At 48.8% G+C, this 23976-nt stretch overlaps 1 protein-coding gene across 2 annotated transcripts in view; it reads right to left on the reverse strand.

The window, feature by feature from the left end:
* ST6GAL1 (ST6 beta-galactoside alpha-2,6-sialyltransferase 1) overlaps positions 1-23976 on the reverse strand; it is a 40930-nt gene that overhangs the window by 13065 nt on the left and 3889 nt on the right. The window contains exons 2-3 of one of the 2 annotated variants that reach the window (XM_084291840.1): positions 15303-15460; positions 3999-4139 (exon numbers count right to left, since the gene is read on the reverse strand). The gene's annotated coding sequence lies outside the window, so the exon portion shown is untranslated. The remainder of the gene's footprint in view (positions 1-3998; positions 4140-15302; positions 15461-23976) is intronic. The other variant, XM_084291841.1, reaches the window with a different exon arrangement.

The following is a 23976-nucleotide window of genomic DNA, read 5'->3' on the forward strand; positions in this document are numbered from 1 at the left end:
AAGCTAAATTACAAATGCTCCAGTTCATAGGATTAGGTCCTAAATTAGTCACGTATCTCAGTGCTGACTACTTTTAAGTCTATTAATCATCCTGACTTGTCACAGTGCAGCCCACAATTAAAAGGCATTCTTCTACCCCCACTTCGTAAACCATGAAACAAATAAACAAACAGGTAAATAAATCAAGAAGCACAAGTAATTCTAGTTTTCATTGCCATAATTTCCTCTGCCTTGACAGACCACCTGGTTTTTCATTTGCCTGAGAAGCAAGCGCTAGAAAGGCACGCTGAGGTCTTTTTGGTCGGCAGCATTTTGGAGGCAGAGCTCCAGCAGATAGGGAAGGAGCGTGTGTGCAGGGAGGAGATAAGAAACCTCACTGCAGCCACTCTTACAAGCGGCTTATAAAAGGCTCCCCATGCTGCTCGCAGCTCCTTTTCTGTCGTGGTCACTGCAGGATGCTTCGCCCCCTCTTTGCTGCTCTGCACTGACCTGCAGCGCTTCGGAGCGGGTGCGGGCAGGGGCTGGCAGCGCGGCAGAGGCAGGGTGCTGCATGAGCCACTGCACCGCTGAGTCAGCCTCCAGCCTGCCCTGGGCTCTGCGAGCAGCCCTAATGTAGACAGCAGTGCTTTCAAAATCTATATATAGAGAAACAGAAACACCAAAATAGAGCCGTCTTGTCTCAGTTCAGCGCGAAGCTCCAAGACGCCTCCCTCTGAACACACGTCACACAGCCCCCCACCCTGACTCTGTTCTACGTCTTTACACATGACGAGGGGCTGACTTCCACAAAACTTCAGGCTTCCAGATCGCAGCCACAGCAGGCATGTTTCAGTACTGTCAGCTTTTGTTTCCCATGGCTAGGATCACCCAGAGGAGCAGCAAGTTCATCTCGACGAGTGATCCTATGGGAAGTCCAAGCTCAGTGCAAGTTCCTGCTGGGATGCCTCTCCTGATGCCCTGCAGCAGGAGATGCTGAACAAGTCACAGCACCTCTTCTTCCCAGGCCACACAAAGGAACGTGGAAAACTCAGTTCAGCACTTCATACGGTCCAACCCCACCTCGATAAGTGCAATGGAAACAGCTACTCTGCTTTGATTTGTAAGCTGGCAGAGTCTTTTTTTGCCAAGAGGGAAGATAACTTATTTTCTGGGCAGGCTGGGATAGCACCCGAGTGGTGCTCTCCTCCAAGACCTGTAGGTAAGTCATTTGTGAGCACTTCTGTGTCAGTGTGCTTTGCACAAGTGTGCTTCTTTGGAGGTGACAAGAGTCTGTCTCTGCATCAGCTTCGCTATCAGCGGACAGGCGAGCTCCACGCAGCCAGCTCTCCAGGGCTAAATTTTAGCCCTCTGCAGAGAGCAAATAAGCAATGCTGCATCGTCAAGGCAGGCAGGGAATTACATCATAACCTGCACTCCTTTATTTAACTTTTATGTTCAAGTACCTTACTGAACTCAGGTCTTAACACATGAAGTGTCAGAACGCTGCCTCCTGCGTTCTCTCAGCCTGGAGGCTTGCATCCTGATGCAGCCCACCAGCCGAGGTCACGGTGGTTTTGTCTGCTGAGTGGTAGGAAAGAACAGCTGCCTTAGTCGGGCAAAGAACAGCTGGCAAGCCACACTTCCACGACCCAGAGCAGATCTGCCCTAGAAGTGCTTATGACGGTGGCTTTGCTGTGTTAAGACAAAAAGCCTGGCAAGCTCTCACCTGTTTTTTACAGCGACCAGAAGCAGGTATATATGGAAACCATGCAACTATGGGCAAACATGTGAATATGCTTCTCTCCCAGAAATACACCCAGCTTCCAGAAATGTTTAGGGTTGCAGCTGTATCATCGGCCATACTAACGCCCACCCTACACAGATTTGTTCGCCTGATCTTGAGCCCCCTCCCGCGTGCAGAACAGCTGGGGGTGACGCAGCCTGCAGTGCTGCTCTGTGCAGGGACATCCCCTCCTCTCTCCGGCTCAGAGCAGCCAACCCAACTGCTCCCCAGCACCCCTCCTGCCTTCACCCATGGCTGCATGCCTCTCAACTCCCTCCTTTTTCTGCTTGGTGTTCTTCCAAGCTGCACCCTGCTTGACTCACTCTCCCCTTGCACTGCCTCTCCACACCTCTGGCCATCCCGGCCGACTCTCTCAGCACCCCCTGCATGTCACCAACGTCCTTGGGCACAGGCCCAGGGCACTGGCACGCTCAGCTCAGGCCGTGTGGCCCCACAGCCAGGCTGCTTTGCTCTCCTTCCACAACTTCCTCTGCTTCTATTTCCTTTATGGCTGGTCTCTAAGCCCCAAGCTCTGAGCTGTCTGCGCGAAGTTCACGGTGTGTTACAAGCATAACTCAGAGAGCTGCCCCCATCACACAGAGGTCAGGAACAGAATAAACCCAAGGAGCTCTATTGCACCTCTGCTACCACAAACATCCCTTGCCCTGTCACCTGGGATCTCCAGCTCGCTCTGCAGCTTCCCGGTTTTTCCTCTAGTCTTAGCAGTCCCCTGTGGACAAAGCAAGCCGTGCTTACAACCTTGCTGTTCCTCTCCTCTTCAGATCATTTATTGCTGCTGAACTGCAGAGATCTGGGAGTGAATCCTTGCAGGAGTCCTGTGGTGCTGTGAAATCTGACCGCTTGGCTTCCTACCAACCAAGCAGTTACTAATCCAGGACAGGAACTTTCTTATCCCTTGACATCTTAGGTTTTTTTCTGAGGCTCTTGGTGAGCAATCTCACCAGAAACTTGAAAACTCAAGTTCCCTTCCCTCTCTACAGGCTTGCAAACTTATAATGAAAAAAGAGGAAAGAGGCAAATAGATTTGAAACATCCTCTTCTGCAAACAGAGGATGAGACTTCTCCATTACATATTCTTACATATACTAGAGCTGCCAACTGTCGTTGTTTTTTTTTTTTTTAATTTGTTTACTGGTCTGAAACAATGGATCTCACTGCAGTCCCTTTGAAATGTCTCATCCTGTTTGTTACCTCCCATTTTTCCGGGTCAGGGACCCAGTGAACAGGCTGCTGCAACTCAGGATTTCCACATTTCAGCCCCTTAGAACTGCTGGTGCAGACAAGTTGTTTCAAAGTATTCAGCAGCCATGTCAATAACACCTTCAATTTAAAAGACAGCTCCAGAGGTGTGGCCTCTGGGGATGGGACAAGCAGGGAACATCACCTGCCCTACCATGCTTCTCTTTGCTACCTCCATTTATATACCAGTATCATTCGCCAGCAGTTTTCTTGCCTCTGGTGTACCTGCAAAAACCTTATACTTTAGCAAGTTGTTCCTCAGTCTTTTTTGGATATACAACATTTAAATTTCTTTCCAGATTTCCTTCACTTATGCGTGGCTTATTTCCATCTGTACCCACAACTCTACCATGACTGAATACAAGGCAGCAAAGCTTTACTTCCCAGATCTTGCTAGGTAATTTTTGAGTGTTTTCTTGCCCCCCACAAGAATATTTTACACTGCAACTACACCTTTTAGCTTGTGTTCATTTTCTGTAAATTCTCAGTGCTGTGCCTTCCCTCCACCAGCAGCCTCCGCAAGGAGCCTGTGAAGGAGCAGTGCCCAGCAGCATGAGCTCACATCAAAGTGTGTAAAAAGAAGAGGATACCTGAAGGGGGAAGACACAGAGCTGCAGGGCATGAATCCCTCCATTCAAATTAAAGTGATATTCCCAGGGAAACAGAGGGAAAAAAAAATCCTATTACTGTCCTGGGGAATTAAAAAAAAAAAAAAAAAAAAAAAAAGGAAGAATTATCAAGAATCTTTATAGCTGTAAACAAATTATGACTGTGCCATTTTGCAGTGGAAGAAACTGTACTTTTCACAGACTCAGTACATCAGGGTGAGAGCCGATAACACGTTTATTAAAGCTAAAGTTAAAGCTAAAGGTCTGCCCCTGCAGAGCTGGGTTTCAGAAACTCTCTAGCACTCTGTGTAGCCTGGCCTGTTAATCCAGCTGCATGGATTTCAATTCGATGAACAGAGAAGACTTACTTCTCAGCAGTTCCTTGCTGTTTTTTTTTTCCTCATAACAGGAGTGGTGTGCCCAGCAGCACTGGGGTGCAGCTTCCAGAGATGGGAGCCCTGCTGCTATCACGCTTCCAGAGCATGTGCGTACAGGGGCAGTCTTCAGTCCTGAAGTACCAAGAGAGGAAGGAAGGAGTTAGCACAGCTGTACAGTACGGCTACGCCAATGTAATGGCTAGTGACAGTACCAGGGACAGTCCTGACCCCTTGCCCCTTCTGAGACCTCAGCACGTGCAGAGGGAGGATCTTCAGCTGACAAGCGCTTGGCCCTGCTGTGTATAGGAGAATAATACTCGAAATGGCTCAGCCACAGGGTTAGTATCAGCCCAGGAGGCTCTGGCAGCATGTCCTGCTCAGATGGGGGGGCATACTGCCAGAGCTCCCCTGCTCTCCTGATGGGGAATCACTTCCAAGGACCTGGAAGCACTGGCTATGCTCGCTCCGGGGGGGGTGGAGGGGGGGAAGTTTTTAGAGGTCAGTGTAAAACAGAAGTCATCTCATGATGGGCACATTCCCATGAGAGTCTATTGCAAGCAGCATTGCCCTTTAAGACTTCTCCTGCAGAAAAGCCTCACTCTGTAGTAAGAGATCTGGAGAACATTGCTGGTAACAAGCTTTTCAATTTCTAAAATTGCCTGTTTCATGTTCAAACTGAAGAACAAAAGAGAAAACACATTATACCATGCATGTACAGTACTGATTCCCAAAAGCACTGCTTGTCTCATACCTGTGCCCCACTAGTATCATGACTTTACTAGTGAGGTTTTCATTATCTAAAATTATTTTTAATTAATTAAATTTATTCTAATTAAATTATTTTATTTATTTATTTAAGCTTTATCATAACAATTGCCACACTGAAGCCAACAGTAAAAATTCCTGAGCTATAAAAGCTAGGGTGTGAGCACTCATTTAGGACTATTTACTTTATATTATGACTTCAGATCAAACAAATTACTTCCTCATTTTCTCCTCTCTTCTCCAGTAATGTGTTTCTCCAGGGTGTTTATCTTTCAAAATGAGAGGGCAGCAATTCTTTATTTTAAATTAGCAGCATGTGGCAGGTCAACACTTAATGCCTCTGCAAATATCTTCGCACACCAAGACACCTAACCGGTATTCCATGGCCCCAGGACAACAAACACATTTTGTGTCAGCCAGAGCCCCTCAGGATAATACTTCTGTGACGCCAGCCTTTTCCAGGTGGGCATGATATCTTTCCATCTCTTCACGGACAATGCAATCACTCTTTAGAACTTGCTCAGAAAAGAACCTAGTTCAATGCCAACTAAGAGATTGGAATCAACTTGCACAACTGCACATCCACTGCCTGCTGTTTGGCCCAGCAGCAATACTCAGCTTTGGTTCTTCTTTTCATACACAGAGCTGGCACCCACCACAGCGCTCCATCACACCAACCTCACCGGAGCACAGAACTGAAATGGCAATTCTGAAGCCACTGGTTTCAGAAAGCACTTATCAAAAGTCCCTGCATGGCAAGCAAAAGATTCCTTGCAATGTTTAAAATAAATCATTTTTTATCACTGCGAAACCCATAATTCTATAATGTAAGAGAGACATAAAGGTGGCAAGAGCATTCCTCAAGAAGTATCAGGAGCTGAGAACAAAAGGCACACCACGACCACAGCAAACAATACTAGAATGGACACCCATTACAGCCCATCAGAACATGTGATTTTCAGAGAATTTGTAAAAAGAAATTATTTAACAAGAGTTTCAATTAATTCTCAAAATGAAAGTAGTTCTTTCCCATGCAAGGAAACTGAATAATGGAATATAAAGAGGAAGATCAAAATTACAGACAACTAATTCTTCTGTCCCTGACAAAATCAGAAGAGGGGAAAACCACATTACAATAGTCAAATGTTTTTCCATAACCCCATAACGCTTGCTTTTGTTCCCCCCAACCAGTGTTAAGCAAGCTAAGCTGATACCTCTTCCAGTCACGTATCAGCAGGCCATGAGGGCTGAAAGTGCCCTGGTCAAGTGGTTATCACCAAGCACAAGCTACTGGGGAAACCCATGTCCGGGTTAAGAGTCATGCTGTAAGAGAGAAGCCCACATAACAGATATGTAGGAATCTATATATCAAAACATCCTGAATATTGTTCACTGTTGAAGCAGCAGCCAGGATCTCTGAAGCCAAAATATTTGCAGTAGAAGATAGCAAACATGTGTTTTGCCAAGGCACATCCACGAGTCACGTCCCCTCGCAGCGAGCTCATGGCCTATCTGGGCTTCAGATGTGAACAGCAGCAAGCACAGCTCTACCTTGGTTTTGACCCCCAGCTACTATTTCAAAAACAAATTACAGGCTGATAGTGTTGTGATGGACCCAGCTTTAAAACTGTGTTTGTGAGATTTAATAAACGCTTGAGCATTTCTTGCAGCTTTCACAAAGCAGAGCAGACACGCAGAAGAGAAAGCTGGTCCACGTGCAAAAAAGAACAAACTTCAAGGACTTGTTTGTTAAAATCCAGTCTGAGTTACTGGTAACTGGTCAATAGACCTCCTGGTACATTGTTTAAAATGTATCTACCTTCAGTAAGCCCATAGGAAAGTCACCAGGGAAGTGACCTTGCCTGATTGAGACTCAATTTTATAAATCTCATGAAATATAAACATTTAGCATAAATCTGGGCATCTAGGTATGTTTAAAGGCATTTAAGGAACTTAAAACACTCCTCCTGCTCAAAGTTTCACATATGTATTTATAAGAACAGAAAATATTACTGAAACTTCCCTGATGAACACTTCACTTAAAATCTCCTCACAGTTTGCTTTCCTCAACCCCCCCCCAAACAGACACATACAAGGGTACCGTCCACCCAAAAACCAACGGCCATGCCCCCAGCTGAAGGATCCAGCACCACAAAGGCTCTGTAGGAGCATACAGATGCCTCCTGGCTCTATGTGCCATTACTGCTCCTCCTTGGGATGTGGGGCCCGGCACCACGTGGTGAGCAGAGAGCACTCGATGGATACCACGTAGCTGGAGATTTCCCCTTTTTATTTCCTCACAGTATACCATGACAGCATCCCAGTGAAGGACTGCTGTGCCTATGGGCAGGGTATAAAGTGATCTAAGTGCAGTATGTTAATTACAGAGGATTAACACAGTTGCTGGAGGGAAAAAAACACTACCCTTGTGATACTGAAGTGTGTTTAATTAAAGTTTACTGAGGCCAAAAGGGCAATAAAGACTGTTGTAGTGTCTCTCAAGCCTATTTAATAACACCTACTGTTCCAACTGTTATCAGCCTGCTTTTTCCTAGCAGAAAAAACAGGTACAAAGTCCAGAAAACTCAGAGAAACCTCCAGCCTCCACCAGGCCCCATGCCACCCCATAGCTGCCGCCATAGGGCCTGCGGACACGAACGACTTGGTCACTGCCCCAGCAGCAGTGGTTCCCAAGCTCTGCCAGGTGTCATTCTGCTTCCCCATGCCCTGGCAAGTGGTGGCCCATCTCCCCAGGGTCCACGTGGCCCCAGGGGACAGATGCAGGCACTCAGGCAGCGGGCAGCAGACCCTGAGGGCAGGCGGCGTGGCAGCCATGGGCCAGAGACAGGCTGAGCGCAGGGCATGCCGCCGAGCCAGCTGCACGAAATGGAGACCGGGGCTGCTGAACAAACAGAAACAAAAGCGAAACAACAACAAATCTCAGCACAAATGTGTTTTTCATCACAGCCAGGTGGTGGCTTGCAAGCATGGAGGAAGCGTTTTAGACAGCTAAATCCAACAGAAACACGGGTTGCTCCCTGAAGCGGTAAAGGAGGCCGCAGCCATTTTATCTCCTCTGCGCAGCATTGGTTCTGGCACTGGCTATAGCACAACACATTTCAGCAGGCTGTAAGCTCTTCTATGACCTAAAGAAAAATGGAAGGTGCTCACCTTCTTCATTGGGAGGAAGGATGAGGTACTGAGGGAAGATGTAGCCAAAAATGTGACTCCAGCACAGCTAAACAAGGTCATAGCTCCTGGAAGCAGGCTCCACGAGCACGCAGCTCTCCTCCCTTCCCCTTGTTGCCACCTGGCCATGAAGAAGCCAGATTTCTTCTTCTGCGAAGGAAGTGGCTTCAGGAAAGGCCAACCTCAACTGGAACGCAAGGAACCCGGACTGCAGTAAGCACCAAGCATTGCCATCTCCAGTTACAACACTCACTTCGCTCCTCACCCTCACCATGCTTTCTGAACGTAACTGCTAAAAATTGAGCAATTTCCTAGTCATAGCAGCTGGAGGATTCTGAATATTGTTTGCCCTGAGATGAGCACACACCTGACAGCATTAATTCACAATTTGTGCCCCAAGGGAAAGCCACACTTATCTGTACTGCATTTTTTCCTATTGTAACATCACGAATTGGTTCTGTTTCAATACTGCGTTAACATCTCGCTGCATCAGTCAGTTCTGTCCTCAGGTCAGCCATTTCACAGCACTGCCAAGACTGACTTCATCTTTGCTGAGTGAATCCTGAAGGGAAGCTCACAACATCACCTGTGAGGCATATAGGAGAGGGTGTACCTTGTGAGTCCTGCTGGAGTCCTGCGGCCATGAACTGCAGTAAGCCAAGCAACTGGTATATCTGCGGGGAGTTAGACTGTTCCTGGAAATCTTCTTCTCATTGGGTTCCACTTGACTCGAGCCCTGCCTAATCCAAAACTGTTTCCCAAAACGAATGGGAGCACAGCAAGTATGAGGTGATCAGCAGACGACCTTCAGTGGTGTATTCCCAATCCAAAGGAGCACACTGCAGCAGATGCCCCAGACCTCACTGTGAATCCAATCCATGATGCATCACTCGTTCAGGAACCCTAATCACAAAATCCATGCAATTATTTAAAGAAGTATGTCAATAACCCAAACAGAGGAGGCCAAAATGCATCAATGAGGCTTCCACCATCCTTAAGAAAAGAGTCTGAACGTCAGCATCAAATGCTCAACATTCAGCTGAACCAAACTTTCACAAATCACAGAGAACGTGCAGAATACTGCAAAACTTATCTCTTAGATTAGATCGTGTGGCATACGCTACATACAGTTACCTCTTGCAGCAAAACGTCTAGATGGCCTGCACAGATAAGCAGATGTGCCAAAATGATCTCTATCTCTGAAGCAGACTTCTACGCTTATGTGCAGACGAGGAACTCAGATTTCCTTCACCCGCAAGCAAAATCCAGTTGAGCTGTGGTATGTGACAGGCTCCTACAGCCAGCAGCAGGCAGGTGACTCACAGGAAGTCTGCAGTGTTTGACACCGCGCCTGGCTGCTTTCAAGCAAGAACTGCTGTTTTCACAGGGCTGTCATCTCGCACACAACAACATCCCACACGGGGCTAGAGCCTGGAAGGGTGATCTTACACCACCTCCAGCACCTGCCTGATTCATTTGAGACATGGCAAGTCCTTCTTGTTGCTTAACATCAGACCTAACCTCCCAAGTGGAAAGCACTGGGCTTAAAGTTCACAAAACTTTAAATAAGGCTGACTTTTGATCTAGCTCAGATCAAGCTTTAGGTTAAAGTTACTCATTTATTTTATTTAAACAAACCTGCCTGCTTTTACTCAGTTTTAAGGGACAACCAGAATCCCCATTTACCTGTTGAGGACAGGCAGTCACCAGGCATGGAAAAAGCAGGAATTCTAGACCAGAACTAGAGGTGACCCTTCATCTCCACTATCCTCAGTCCTCCAGGTAAGGGAATCCTCCCCAGTGGTGTATCCCCCTCTCCTTCCCACGATTTTCCCTCCTCCAGTTCCTCAGAACATGATCCAGGCTTCTACCACAACACGTCCAAGCTTGCAAAGGGATCTGGAGGTACACAGTGGCCATTCTGGGGTCTCCTGGCAAATCTCTGGGTGCAGGACTGGTTTTTAACACATGGAGAACCAAATGTTGACTCTAATCACAGTCTGCTGCAGTTTGGGCACAAGCACAACAGTAATCTGAACATACAGATGCACAGATCTGCCTGTGCCATATCCATTACTTGAGTCCATCTCTTTATCATCCCACTCCCCTGCGAGCACACAGATGCCTTTCCCATCCTCAGGTAATCACAGCAGCAGACCCTCAGCAAAACTGGCTGTGAATCCCCCAAACCAGGTACCCTAGTTAGTTCATCCCCTCTCATTTAGAAGGCTGTGCATCACTCCAATATGAGAGCAAAGAAGAGCCAGAAAAAAGCCTAGCAATGTCCTCTCAAACTATCTTGGGATTCTTAATTTGCATTTCAGTAGTCTTTTTTTTCCCCTCTCCAAGAACAAGGTCAATTCAGCTAATTTCCTTCTGCTTCCACTGATATCATACAATCACAGAATGGCCTGAGTTGGAAGGGACCCCAAAAATCGCCCAGTTCCAACCCCCTGCCATAGGCAGGGACACCACCCACTAGATCAGGTTGGCCAAGACCGCATCCAGACTGGCCTTGGACGCCTACAGGGATGGGGCATCTACAGCTTCTCTGGGTAGCCTGTGTCAGTGCCTCACCACCTTTACAGTGAAGAATTTCCTCCTAATCTCTAAATCTATTTTCTTTTAGTTTAAGACTATTCCCCTTTGTCCTATCATTATCTACCCGAGTAAAGAGTCCTTCTCCATCCTTTCTGTAAGTCCCCTCTAAGTACTGAAAGGGCACAATGAGGTCACCGCAGAGCCTTTTCTTCTGGAGGTTGAACACCCCCAGCTCTCTCAGCCTATCTTTGTAGGACAGGTGCTCCAGCCCTTGATCATCTTTGTGGCCCTCCTCTGGATCCGCTCTAACAGCCCCACATCCTCCTTCTGCTGGGGGCCCCAGACCTGGATGCAGTGCTCCAGGTGGTGCCTCACCAGGGCAGAGCAGAGGGGGACAATCCTTTCCCTCCACCTGCTGGCTACTCCTCTTTTGCTGCAGCCCAGGACACAGGTGCCCTTCTGGGCTCACAGTGCATGCTGCTGGCTTGTCTCAAGCCATTTGTCCACCTGAACAGGATGTATCACAAATATATATACTCGCATACTTCTGTTCTTATATCCCCCTCCTATTTTTGAATTAGGAAATAATGTATTCAGGACGCAGTAAGAAATTGATGTAGCTGAAAGAAAAGCTTTTCAGAAAGCTGTCCAACATGCTTAGAGGCCACGGTTTTATGTAAGTAAGTCATGTAAGTACTCCTGCAAGTCATCTTCTCTAAATTCTTCTTCCTCCTTAAGTGTTAAACGTAGAAATCACTAGTGAAACAAAAGCAATAGTTTTAAGAATACTCTCTGAAGTCTGTTAAGACGATAAGCCTGCTCCAGCTTTTACATTCCTCTCGCCCTGGGTCACATATAAAGCCTAAACCGCACCCCTAAAAAAGCCTACGCCTCTGTAAGGCTTTACCTGTAGCAGATCTCAAACAGTGGAGCACCCGTGCTGCAGCAATGAGAATGCTCGGGGCTAACCTCGCATGCCTTTTCTGAGGGGGCTTTAAAAGCTCCCCAACTACCCCAACACCAGCACAACAGGCAAAGCCAACACACTGTGGTGCTCTTTCCTCCACTGCTCCAAAACCTCACGTCCCTGGGGTTCTGCTTGGACCACGCAGTACTCACACACACGAGCTGCACAGCAACCTTCGGCAGACCAAGCTGGCTTTCCTCAGACCACAGCTGCTTCTGGATTCTCATACCTGTCCTCAGCCAGCTCGCTCACAGCAGACCACCTGAGCAAGAGGTGAGAAGACAAGCACTCATGGAGTTCTCTGCAGGTTTGCAGCCAAAAGAGGCGACGATGTAGGTAAGAGAAAGGAAGCGGGACGGAGTTCCCCACATGCTCACCTCAAGGCGCTGGGTCACCTGAACCCTTTGACTCTGCGAGGGCTCTGCTGTTTTGAGGAGATGGAAGTACGGCATTCAGCACAATCTAACCAAACACTTGCTCAAGCGACAAGCACAGAGGCGCTGGTGGTTTACGCTTAACAAAACCACTTCTCTGACTGCCCCTGTTTTTAAGAGAGCTATTTTTAACAGACCGAGGATGCACAACCCCTGCCAGAGCTGCTCCTGACAGCAGCCGGGAGGCCCTCCCCAAACCAGTGCAGTGGTGCTGAAGGAGCTCCCACCACACAGCTGCTTCTGCCATACGTGACCTGTGTGGAACCAGCAGCTTTCCTACCATAACTGCATCTCCAGCACTCCTCTTCTTCCTGGGAAACCTTTCCTAAGGCCCTTCACTCTCCTTTCAGCACTGGCTCTATATGAGGGGATGCTCAAATTTCTGTGGCCTTTCCCCAGGGTGAAGTGGTGTGCAGTCACCTCCTGCCTCAGTGGGACCCTCACGTCCGTCTCCAGAGCTCCTCCTCCCCTCCATGAACCTTCCTTCTTGAAAGTCCTTCTCTTATCTGCTTTTTGTTTGTTTTTGTCAGCTTTCCTCCCATCTCTCCCAGACCCCCAGTGTGCAGTGACTGTTCTGGGCTCCTGTCCTCTGCTCACCAAGATGCTGTGAGTTTCAGAGCCCACGTACGACTCCTGTGGAAGCTTCACATCAGAAGCAATGCCTGAGCTGGTCATCTTCTGCACCAGGAGCTGGCAACAGAAGTAGCTCCAGCAACTGCACCCGCAAACCTGAACAGAAGGTGAGCAAGACACCTGCTTGCCTTGACTGGAACAGAGTACAACCCTAACCCAAGCCAAGAGCACCATCCTGCTTACATATGTACAGCTTCACAACCACTTGTCGTTAAGAGCGCAAATATACACACACACACACCTGTAAAATCAAATATAAACACCCCCAGCTATATTTACACGTAGGTATGTGTACAAGCATTCTTTTAAACCCTGATATTGCATAGTGCTAACCAACAGCAATTACTCCAGAATAATATACACAGAAGTGAATAAGCCGGGGACTGCAGCACGGACCTCGTAAACATAAGCCAGCAGAAGCCCTGAACAGGCAGAAGAAGGCTGGCACCAGGAGACCCAGAGCCACAAGCACAAATGACCAGCTCCCAATCCAGAAAGCTGCCCAAAACCGATAACAACTGTGGAGCCACCCTAAAGGAAAACCACCCAGGTGGGCTGGCACTGTGCTTCAGAATCAAGTGTTCAGAATTAATTACTCCGTTATCTTACACAATGCTTAATTACTCTGCTATCTTGCACAATACTTCACGCATCCCCTTTAGAGGAAACTATTTTAGTACCGGGTCCAAGACAGTGCTGAGTGTGCTCAACCAGCCTGGACACCCACGCTGCAGAACTGCTGCTGCTGAAGAGGCAGCACAATGAGCCTCCCGTTGTCCTTGTGCGTGGCCGTGCTCCTCCCGTCTGTCACCCAGGCCCCAGGTACCAGGGGGACACGGTTCCCAAAACCTCATTTAGTAAAAGGTTTGGGTGTGACTGTCCAACAGACCAACTTCTCAGCGCTTCAAAAGGAGATAAAGACTTTGTCCTACCAAGGTAGGTTAAGAGAATGAATATCACTGGATTAAAAGCAAAAATTGTGCTTGAGGGGTCAGCTTGGCCTTAGATTTCTGCTGTCCTAAAGACTGGCATCCAACCGAGGCTAAAGTAACACTGGCTGGTGCAAACTTACACTTCACATGGGCTCACAGAGCTGCTCCGTGCTGCCACACCTTCCCAGGGAGTACGAGTCCCACTCCTGCAAGATACACAGTGCTCCGAGATCCTGTTATCTCAGCAGCAAGCCCAAGGTCACACCGTGAGTCACTTCTTTGCCTGATGAGCAGAGGATTCTCATCAAGGAACATGGGAGGAAAACAAACAAAACCCCTTGTTTCCACACACACACACACACAAAAATAAAAGTTTTTACATAGGCAACACTCCATGGCTGACCTGCTTGATCCTCTATTCTATACCGAAATCCTCTCACCAGAAGCCGTCTGTGGCTCAGTTTCCTTCTTTCCCCAGGAAAACAACAGCTGCCAAGGATGTCCAGGGCAACGTGCTGTGCCTCTTCTCTCTTCCACTCACCTGTCTCCAGCAGCGCATTCCCACTCCTGCTGGTGCTGGCAGGGTCCAGTACCCCTGGGTCTCGAGGCACTACAGCAGCAGCCGCTCCCTGCCCTCAGCCCACAGGCAGGAGGTTGCTGAGCCGCTCCGCCACGGCTGGGGCTCTCCAGTTTGCAATGCTAAAGGTAATACAACACTGGGAAGTGTTCCCTGGACAGAAGGGAAGAGAGGGGGGTGCGTTTTCCATATTAAAGATTCAGGTTTTAAGCAGTGGAGGGACGACTACCACGTTTCCAGCGGTGGAGGAAATGGGGAAGGGACAGAGGCCACCGCTGCCTGGCATTCCTGATGCCAGGAAGTTAAGGATTAAAAAAAGCAACTGTACAATGAAATCCTCTCAAACCCTCTTCACAGATGAAAATGGGCGTAAGTCCAAAACCCGTACTTGCAATCACTGCTAAAAATCTCCCCTGCTGAGTTTGCTTTCCTCTGGTCTCCCATGTGCAGAAGGTGGTGTTAAACGGGGAACGTGACAAAGCAGAGGTCTGCATTCACCTTGGGGCTCCTGGTACCACCACCTTCCCAGTCGGGTTACTCAAAACCTTGCTGTGCCCAACCGAAACACTGAACTGGGCACCAAAGAGTAGCCCATGCACACGCTTATTAGACTAATCTGGCCCCACACTGAAGCACAAAGCACTGGGAACATTCCATAGGCAGCACAGCTAATCACCCAGGGAGACAGCTAATGAATGCTTGCAGTGCTGTGATAAGGGACAGGATGTCAGGGAAGAGCGATGAAGAGGGCAAAAAAGTAGGGGCACCACCAGTGAAAGCATGGAAATCTCCAGGGATGTTGAGCAGAGGTTGTCTGTGAACCCATCCAGCTAATTACTCTAACCCAGTGCCACCAGCAATATCCCCAAGGGGTTTCTGGGGAAAGAAACCAAAGCGAGCCCCAGCACACATCTCATTTTAGTTTTATGCAAGTCAGAATGCAACCGCATCTCAGGCATTTATCTCTGGAGCTTAGCCAGTACGTATCAACATTTACAAGAGCTCCCCCCAGAAGCAGAACAGACATTTTTTGCTTTACAGAAAGTATAGGGGAGGTGCAAGAGGAAGAGCAGAGAGCCCTCCCAGTTCTCTTCACACCCCTCTCAACTTCGCATGCAACTCAAGACAGCCCCTCCACAGACAGTAATGCCTTCATATATACGTGCCCTTACCATGCTGACAGCAGCCATGCTCTTGCTGCCAGGCCTGCAAAAGCAAAAAGAGGCACAGGGAAGGGAAGAGAGGCACGGCTGTTACCTTCATCTCCAGGTTCCTTCGCTGTCCACAGCAGCTTTTGCAAAACCCTTCCAGTCACAGCGGGGTGGCCAGGTGAGGTCCAGGCGAGCTGCTGCCACATCCAAGCTGTGCATGCAGTTCTTCATGCCCACATCTCACCTCGAGTTGAGTTTTCTGGCCTAGGAAAGAAATGAAGGATGCAATGTGAGACAGCCGTATCGGTCATACAGACTGCTGGCCCTGGGACCACAGTGGGCAGCCAGGACACACACGGCACACCTGCAGTAACAAGCAACCACATGGAGCCTTGGCCAGAAATACAAAAAAGCCTTTTCAGAGTTCATTTCTCTAACCTCTCCCCTATTTCTACAAGAAACTAGGAGTAACTACAACACGTGTCCTAAAATCCTCTTAAATATGATATTCATCACAAGACTGCTTAGCAAGTCGGTGCACACAACCCGCACAAAAAGCACCGCCTCCCATAATTACCCTGCCCCAGGCAAGTTTCCAGCCTGTGTGCATGGCCCAGCACGGGTCTGCCCCACACGTCCTGCAGCTCTGCTCCCTGCTGTCGGGAACCCAAGTACCCACAGGTTACAGAGATCCCGACACGCTGATATCCTGCACCACAGCCACCTCTAACCCCAAGGACCCCAGGCCCGCGGCACCCAGCCCTGCCAGGAGCAGAAAGCTCAGCAGAGGGGGCTGCAAGAGGCAGCGTGGTGCTGCACGTCCTTGCAAGCAGGCCAGAGGGCTGAGGGCGATGTTTGGTGCTAGGCAGCCAGCGCCCAGCTCTCCCCAGGGCTGGCGAGGGCTGAGGCTGCATGAGAAATAACGAAACCAAAGAGATCTTTGAGGGTTACATCAGGCCAGGGGAAGGCAGGAAGGGAAGGCAGGAAGAACGGGCTGCTAAACTTGAAAGCAAAGTTTTGTGCTTCTTCTGGCAACCGGCAGTGCTTTTGGGTGGCTGCACGTGCATGCCAGGCTAGGAAGCCCCAGCAGCAGCTACAGCAGTCACTAGGATCGCTGGTCCACGTGCTACTTCACACCAGGCAGTAAGCACACCAGGCTCTGTCCCACAAGCTGTAGGCATGAGAGGGATCTGGCCACCTCGCCTTCTGATTGTGGCCTGGTATGGCCATCCCCGTGGCAATATAGGGACTGCAAGGAAATGGCCTCAGGTTGCACCAGGGAGGCTAAGATTGGGTATCAGGAAGAATTTTGTCATGGAGAGGGTGGTCGTGCGTTGGAAGGGGCTGCCCAGGGAGTCCGCCCAGTCTGCCACCACAGGGAAAACGAAAAGGCGTAATTAATCTGGAGAGCATCCAGGGGGGTCAGAGCCCTCTCCACCTTCTTTGACACCTCTCATGAAAAAGGTTGCAGATTCGCTCAATCGCCCAGGCTAAGCTTAACAGAACAGGCAACATCAGCAAACCTCCTGCTCCTCCGCCCCAGCAGCCAGCGAGGTGAGCAGCTTCACGTACCAGCTCTCTCTACGCTGCTTTGTTGGATTACAAAGTACAAGAACAAAATAAAGCTGGGTCAGGAGGCTACCCTCTCTCCACTCCAGCTGTAAAAATTGATGTGCAGCAACGAAGCGGTCAGCCTTGCAGCCTGAGCCCGGTGCACACGGCAGAGAAGCCTCAGCCCAATTCATCAGGGCTGTGCTTTCCCCCTCTGAGCAGCACGCATCTTTCCCACCGTGCTGCCAGGACCAACCCGTCTGCAGAGCAGGGTCACCAGCACACCACCAGGAAACAGTGCAGACCACACTCTTATCACACGAGTCACAGGAAGAAGAAAACAGGCCAGCTACATTTTTATTTTTATTTTAAATAGAGCAAATTGTGTCCCAGCCAGATGTCAATTCTCTAATAAGGCTGCAGTATTTTGCTGGGCAGAAAGCAGAAGACAGCTGTCCCCCAACCCAGGCACACAGGGCTCCTGCAAATAGGATGGAGATAGGACATCACCCCTTGGTCCTGCATTTTGTTTTTACAATGCTGCCAGAACGTGTGGGTGGGGGAAAGGGGGTTTTACCAAGTTTTACCCCCCAAATGTGCGCGTGCCTATCTACAGATCAAGTATTAGCACTGCAAGAAATACCAGCAGTTATCTGATGGGAAGTCACCTTTGCAAATGCCAAGGTTAAGCAAGAACTTCAATATTAACCCCCCCACAACAGTGTAGAAAAAAAATCCCATCCTTAAGAGGAAAAAAAAAACAAAAACAAACCACAACAAAAACAAAAGCCAAAGGAGCCCCCAACCCAAACAAGGTAAAAAAAAAAAATAAGAAAAAGGAAGTGATAGCAGTAAAGAAATTTATCATTAATTCTTCTTCCCTTCTTTTCACAGGTGAGAAATTATTTCTCCTCCCCAGCTGCAACACGAACAAGCGCCCGCCGGCTGCTTTGGCAGAGGAAAGCACTCTGCTGCGTTCTGGTAAAAGAAATCACGTTTGTTTATTGCTTAATTGGTACTGCTGATTCATCCCCAAATTACAATCCTTGCCACCACAACTCTTCTAAAACATAATAATCAAACCCCTGCCTGCTGGGTTAATTACGGTTAAAAAGAGAACCATTAAGCCATTACCAGGAAAGCAGCGGCTCCCTCCCGCCGGCAGCCACGCGGTGCAGGCGTGGACGCTCACCCGGCCCGGCCTCGTGCCCTTGGCTCCTGCTTACACCCCGACCCGCAGGCTGAGCCACGGAGGCACCGTGTGTGAAGCTCAGCACCGTCCAGCCGTGCTCTTGCCTGGACACGAGGCTGGCACCACAGCCAACAGAGCCCCAGGCGAGCTCCAAGTTCACGGCCCTCTGAGAGCTGCTTGTGGCTCCCGCAGGGCGCGGACCGCCGGCAACTCGCAGGGCCAGCAGGGCAGAGAAGCTGCCTCGACGTTACAGTGAGGTATGGGGAAACCAAGCAACCTGCCCCAAACCAGAGAAAGCGGCGGGGGCAGACTCCAAGACCAGCAGCCTTGTTTTGGACCCTTTCTAAGGGTCTGAATACTCCAAGCAAATACACGTTTCTTTGGTAATGCTCAGAATACACACAGCTACAGCTGTCAACCAACCATCTGGCAGTGACAGAAGAGCACCCTCAGTGTGTTTGCAGGTGACACCAAGTCGAGCGGTGCCGTTGATCCTACATTAGGAAGGGATGCCATCCAGAGGGACCTGGACAAGCACCAAGCTGAGCAGCAGCCTTGGAACCATGCAGTCAGAAACTGCAGCACAGATGCAAGTTGCATTAGGGCTGTGTAACTTAAACACTATCCTGCCTTCTGAGCTTGGCTTTACAACCCTTTCCTTGTCTGTTTTCTTGTCCCTTTTCTTGTCAGCCCGGGCTGCCCGCTTAACAACTCCAAAAGGACAAAATTACACTTGACAAAACCCCTGTTACTACAAGGTACGCTGTCAGGTTTTTATTTATTTTTTTACATGGCTGATGCTACTAGAGTACTACCTGTGCTATGAAGTGGAACCTTCTTACAAATAAATTATAACACAAAATGAAGCCAAAGACATGGCCATAGGCTTGACTACCGGAGCTCCAACGCCACAGCCCGCAGTGTCTGAAGGGAGGTGCCTTTGCTTGGGTTTGACACCTTCAGCTGCAGCAGCCCTTGTTCACCTTCAATTGCTTCATGAACGCTACAGGGGAAAGACTTCACACACTGACCGCTGCTGGAAACAGAGAAGCAGAAGCCAGCAACTTGCAGGGAAACTACAGAAAATCAAGTTACTGATTACTGCCTTGGCCATACGCCAAGGGAAACACATGCCTTTGGAGGAGCATTGCTAGGATAGAGGAGAGAAGAAATCTCCCGCTCTTGCCACCACCTTCCCAGCGACAGAACTGGAAACCTGCCTGCCACGAGGCAGGCTTGGGCACCACTTTCTGCTCTCCACGCTTCCCTCAGACAGGACACAAGGCAGCAGCAGGAAGGCAGCCAGCCCACACCACATCCTCCAGCGCAACCGTGGCCCAAGCAGGAGCTGCAGCGTGGCCAGGAAGAAAGGCAATCCATGCAAACCAGAGCTGAGGGGGTTCTGGCACCCAGAAGCAGTCTCCTCCAGGTACGACCCCAGCCGCATCCCTTTTCCGTGCCTGCCAGCTCTCCAGGAGCCCCTCGCTGTTTTCCCCAGACAAGGCGCTGCAAACAAGCAGCATATTGCAGCTTCCAGCCTGTCTGAACTCCACTTCCTTCGTCCTCCTCCCAAAACCGGTGCAGAAAGCCACAAGAAATTGGTAGAAGCTATGAAGAAAGAAGTGAGACTTTTATCAGCTCAGCTGCCCATCAGACAAGGTGCTGGAGAGGATGAGCGCTGCCCAAAAATGGCTCTGGCACATCAGCAGCTTAAGACCCAGTGTAAAACTCTGCTGAGGACAGGTATGAGCCCTGAGGCCGTGCTGTGAGCAGGAAGAGCTGTGCTACAGCCCCGGCTCTCCAGCTGGCACTGCCGCAACAGGGATGTGACAACCCCACCACAGCACCTACCTGCTGCACTGCACGTGTGGCAGGGCATGGCACGCAGAGCGCTGAAACCTTGGCCTTTCCGCAACACCTCAAAGCAAGTTAGGCTTTGGAGTCTTGTCTACATGGAGACAGATGGGAAGAGTTAAGCCAAATTAATGGCAGGCAGGAATTTTAAAAGTACGAGTTAATATGCATTAATGACCCTGGTGAGACCTCTCATTTCTAGCTCAGGTAAGCGTGGGTTTCATTCATTTTCATTCAATTCCAGCATGGACTAAACAAAATATAATTAAAGAGTGTCCAAGCAGAAACTTAACACCATTTCTGACATAAAATTTTACAGCTAATCCTTAATTGTTTTGATTTTTTTTCCCCTACCTAGATGGCAAGTATGTGATTATCTATCCATCTAATTAAACAATCCATAAATATCTAATGAAATATGTATCTGATTATGCTCCCGTAATAATTAGGGGAACTTCTCAACCCTAAAGCACACATTTCATTGCAACACACCAGTGCTGTCCGTCTGAAGAAGACTGGTGCTTTGCAAAGCCATCTGCCCAGAGATGACGACAAAGTTCAGAGCTCAACTCACCTCCGAAATCCCAGTCAAGAACTCTTTCCCTGGGGTTCAGCCAAAACCAGAGGCTGCTGAACCACAGACAGACTGGTTACACACATGAACATTGAACAAGAAACTTGCCCACGGTTTCCTGGGGAACACTTCTGTGGGATTTCTCCCTGGTTTTATCCTGAGAGATCAAAACCGCATCAGGAGCAGAGTTGCAGGGTTGCCATACCACCCTCACCTGCCCAGAGCAAACGCAGAATGCTAACAGGTTTCCAAAACAGAGAAAGGGAAGGCAGAAAGGGGCTTTGCCACACTTGAAAGTGAACTTGATTTTTACCTCAGGTACAGATGTGAAGGAATTCCCACAGATTTTCAAGAACACGCTCCTAACCACAACTCAAATTGATGAGCCGCATCCACAGTGCCTAAAATGTTCCCAACCAACACCCACGCTGGGTTACAGAAGAATGAAATGAAAGACAGCAAGTAGCGACTGCTATCAAAAGTAGCAGATAAATCTAAAGACAATGAGATTCCTTCCATGCACCTCTCCCACCTCTCTTCCCCTGAGGACTCGTGGCACTTTCTGAAGTCCACACCTTGCAGCAGGCTCAGCACAGATGACCACGCACACGACACGAATGTCCACACACACAGGGCCACTACTCAAAGCAAAGCCTCAGACATGTTTTCAGACTCCTCAGTCCACAGGTGAACTACTCATTTGGCCAGACGTCAGGAAGGCTATTCTTTAAAAATATGTAAAATTTAATTTGAAGAGCCAGAAAATTCCAGTGATCTCAGTCCCCAACCTATATTATGAGCAGATAGTCTGGCTAACTCATCATGCAAGCCATTCTTCAATTGAAGTGTTCTTCCAGTAATGCTCTTTCTGCTTTTCTAGCTTGGCACTCTCACATCTCTCCAAACCACCCCTTCCCGATTACATTTATATGAGTGATTCAGTTATATCAATGAAGGGAGCTTGGCCTGCAGGAATCCCACTGCCTCTAACAACAAAACACATCCTTGGGACTATTCCTATATCTCTGCTCCTCATTCCTTCAACCCCAACACCATCTCTGTTCCACTTACCCTCAAGCCTGGCCTCTTCTGGTTTTTGTTTTCCCTTCCATCTTAAATCCACTTAACCACTCCTTCCTACAGCGTGTTTTTCTTTGTTTTATTTCTCCCCAAAAGCAGCTCCACTCTCCGACACTTCTCTCCACACAGCAGGAACCCCCCCAAGGAAGGACACCCTCTGGTACCATCCTCACCCTGCCTTCCCTTCCTCCTCTCTGCCACCAGACCCGAGTGCCTTTCTAGTACCCACCACTGCCATGTCTTCTCCTTCATTACACTCTGGAGCATCTTTCCTTTTTTGCTTATTTCCAGGAGTCCGTGCTTTCCTGGTCCTTGTCACAAGCACTCCTCCCAGAGCGCTGCTGGCCACCTTTCGCCCCAAAGGGTGCCAAGAGCCTGGCACCAGGAAGAAGGAGAAGTTCTCTCTTCCTCCACTGTTGCACTATTCCCAGCAGATCTGCCCACCTCCAACAGATTGCTGCCTTTGCACCGGTTAATACCAGACCCACCTCTCAGCTCCCTTCTCACACACCTGCAGACATCACCTCAGTGATGCTGAGAAGTTAGCAGCACGGAGCATAGAGGCCTCCAGCTACTACGCGAACATACCAGCAAAACTCCTCAAAAGTGGAAAAGCTCCCTTTGAAAGAGCCAAAGAGTAATGATACACAGTGCTGGGTCATAAAATCCTGCAGAATCAAAAAAGGGTTTTAATTTGACCTGTATTCTTTTTCTGCACCTTGACTTTCTCCTCTGGATTCTGCCCAGGTTGCGGAATTTTACCTGGGGCCACATAAACATAAATCATATTTCAACCAAACTCACGCAGACAAATCAGCACAGAGCTGGCAGAGAACAAGGTTTTGGTTTCCGCTGATGAATCTCACTTAGGAAGCACCCAGCACCCTGACAATTCTTTATACCGAATCTCTGCTGAGGAAACAAACACTGGGTTGTGTATTAATGTTAATTATATAGGCTTACATTAAAATGAAAACAATAAAATATAGTTTGATTGTAACATCTATGATCTCATACATTCAAATCTCCAATTTTCTTAAGACCCCTAGCAAGCACAAAGGGTTTCAGGATTCCAGTTGGGTCATGAAGATAGGAAACAAAGTCAAGGAAACAGAAAATCCTTGTGATTTGTGTTTAAAATTCTTATTTATTTAATTTTTACTACACAGTTGTTTTTAGGATGCTCAGTGCGTGAGCTACTCTGTTCAGAAGGCACGTGGTGGTCTGCATGACCTTTCTGCCAGCAGCGCTTCCTGAACGCTCAGTCCTACAAATGAATCTAGAAAAACACAAAACCTTTCCACCCTTGCGTTGCAAGTTAAATGTTATTTCAAGATAAAAACAGCTCCTTGAGATCTGTGCTCTGCAGGGGACAACTATGACCACGGATCACTTTTAGCCTCTGGGAGAACCGTTTCAGTAAGCAGCTACCTTTGCTGCAAGACTGCCATGACAAGTCCTATTGTCTCTCCATCCCACTTACACCACTGGCACACTTCCTACGGACTGTGACCTCCATTAATGCACACAGGGCACTTGCAGGAACCGTGGCAAACCGATTTCAATCCCTGTGATTTTCTAATCAGCGAATGCTGTAGTGGTACGAGAGATGGGCCGTGAGGCATACTTCTACCTTTCCGCAAAGTTTTACAGTTATAAATGCAAACTGCTTCACTCCCCAGAGGAGGAAGGGTTGCACCAGCTACACCAGGAGTGCTATCTTGCTCTCAGCTTCTCTCAGAGTCAGGGATCTCAGCCACAAGGCAGGGCTCCAGCACCAGCATGGTAAGGGCTGTGAAATGCAGATCTGTGTGCACGGTGCATGTGACAGGCCTGGCTCCAGCTCCATGCTTCATTCCAACAGCTTCGTAATTCTGCTGATCTCTGTGCCCCAGGTGAGCGACCACGTACAGCACAACACCCACCCCCTCCCCTGCTCCTGCTGACAGCCCTTTCTACCAACCTAGGCAGGAGGGAGCAGGCACCAGCAAAGGACCTTGTAGATGCTAGAAGTATTAACACTCAACGTGTACTTAGAAGTTGCGCCGTGCATTTGAGTGAAGTTCCTAAATATTTCCAGGTGCCTTGGGAAAGGGACGGCGATAATCAGAACCAGCAGCACGCCTGGGCTAGCTGGCTGGGGGTCGCTGGCTTGCTCCAGCAGCACCGGAGCACACACCAGGCAGCAGAAGGAAGGCAGCTCCGCTCCGTTCATTTTCGGAAGCTGCCAGTTCCCAGAGGAAACACACATCAAGAGCGCACAGACATTTTAGCTCAGCCTGGCAGAGCTCTCTTCTCCTGCATTCACAGAGGTGCTGTTCCAGGTATCCAGGGCACAAGGGTAAAAGGGAAAAAGTGGAGGCCTCCCTGCCCTGCAGCACCCCATTGGTACAAGGGGTGATATCCTGTGCAGTGTTTCTATTCTAAATTAAGCTATCACAAGCAGACTTGTTTTTACGAAGACAGAGGAATAAGCAAGATGCTGCACTGCAGCTGTCTCTGCAACCTTTGTTTGAGAACAGAGGTTAT

Source organism: Netta rufina (assembly GCF_964035555.1).
Source record: "Netta rufina genome assembly, chromosome: 9".
Classification (NCBI taxonomy): Eukaryota; Metazoa; Chordata; class Aves; order Anseriformes; family Anatidae; genus Netta; species Netta rufina.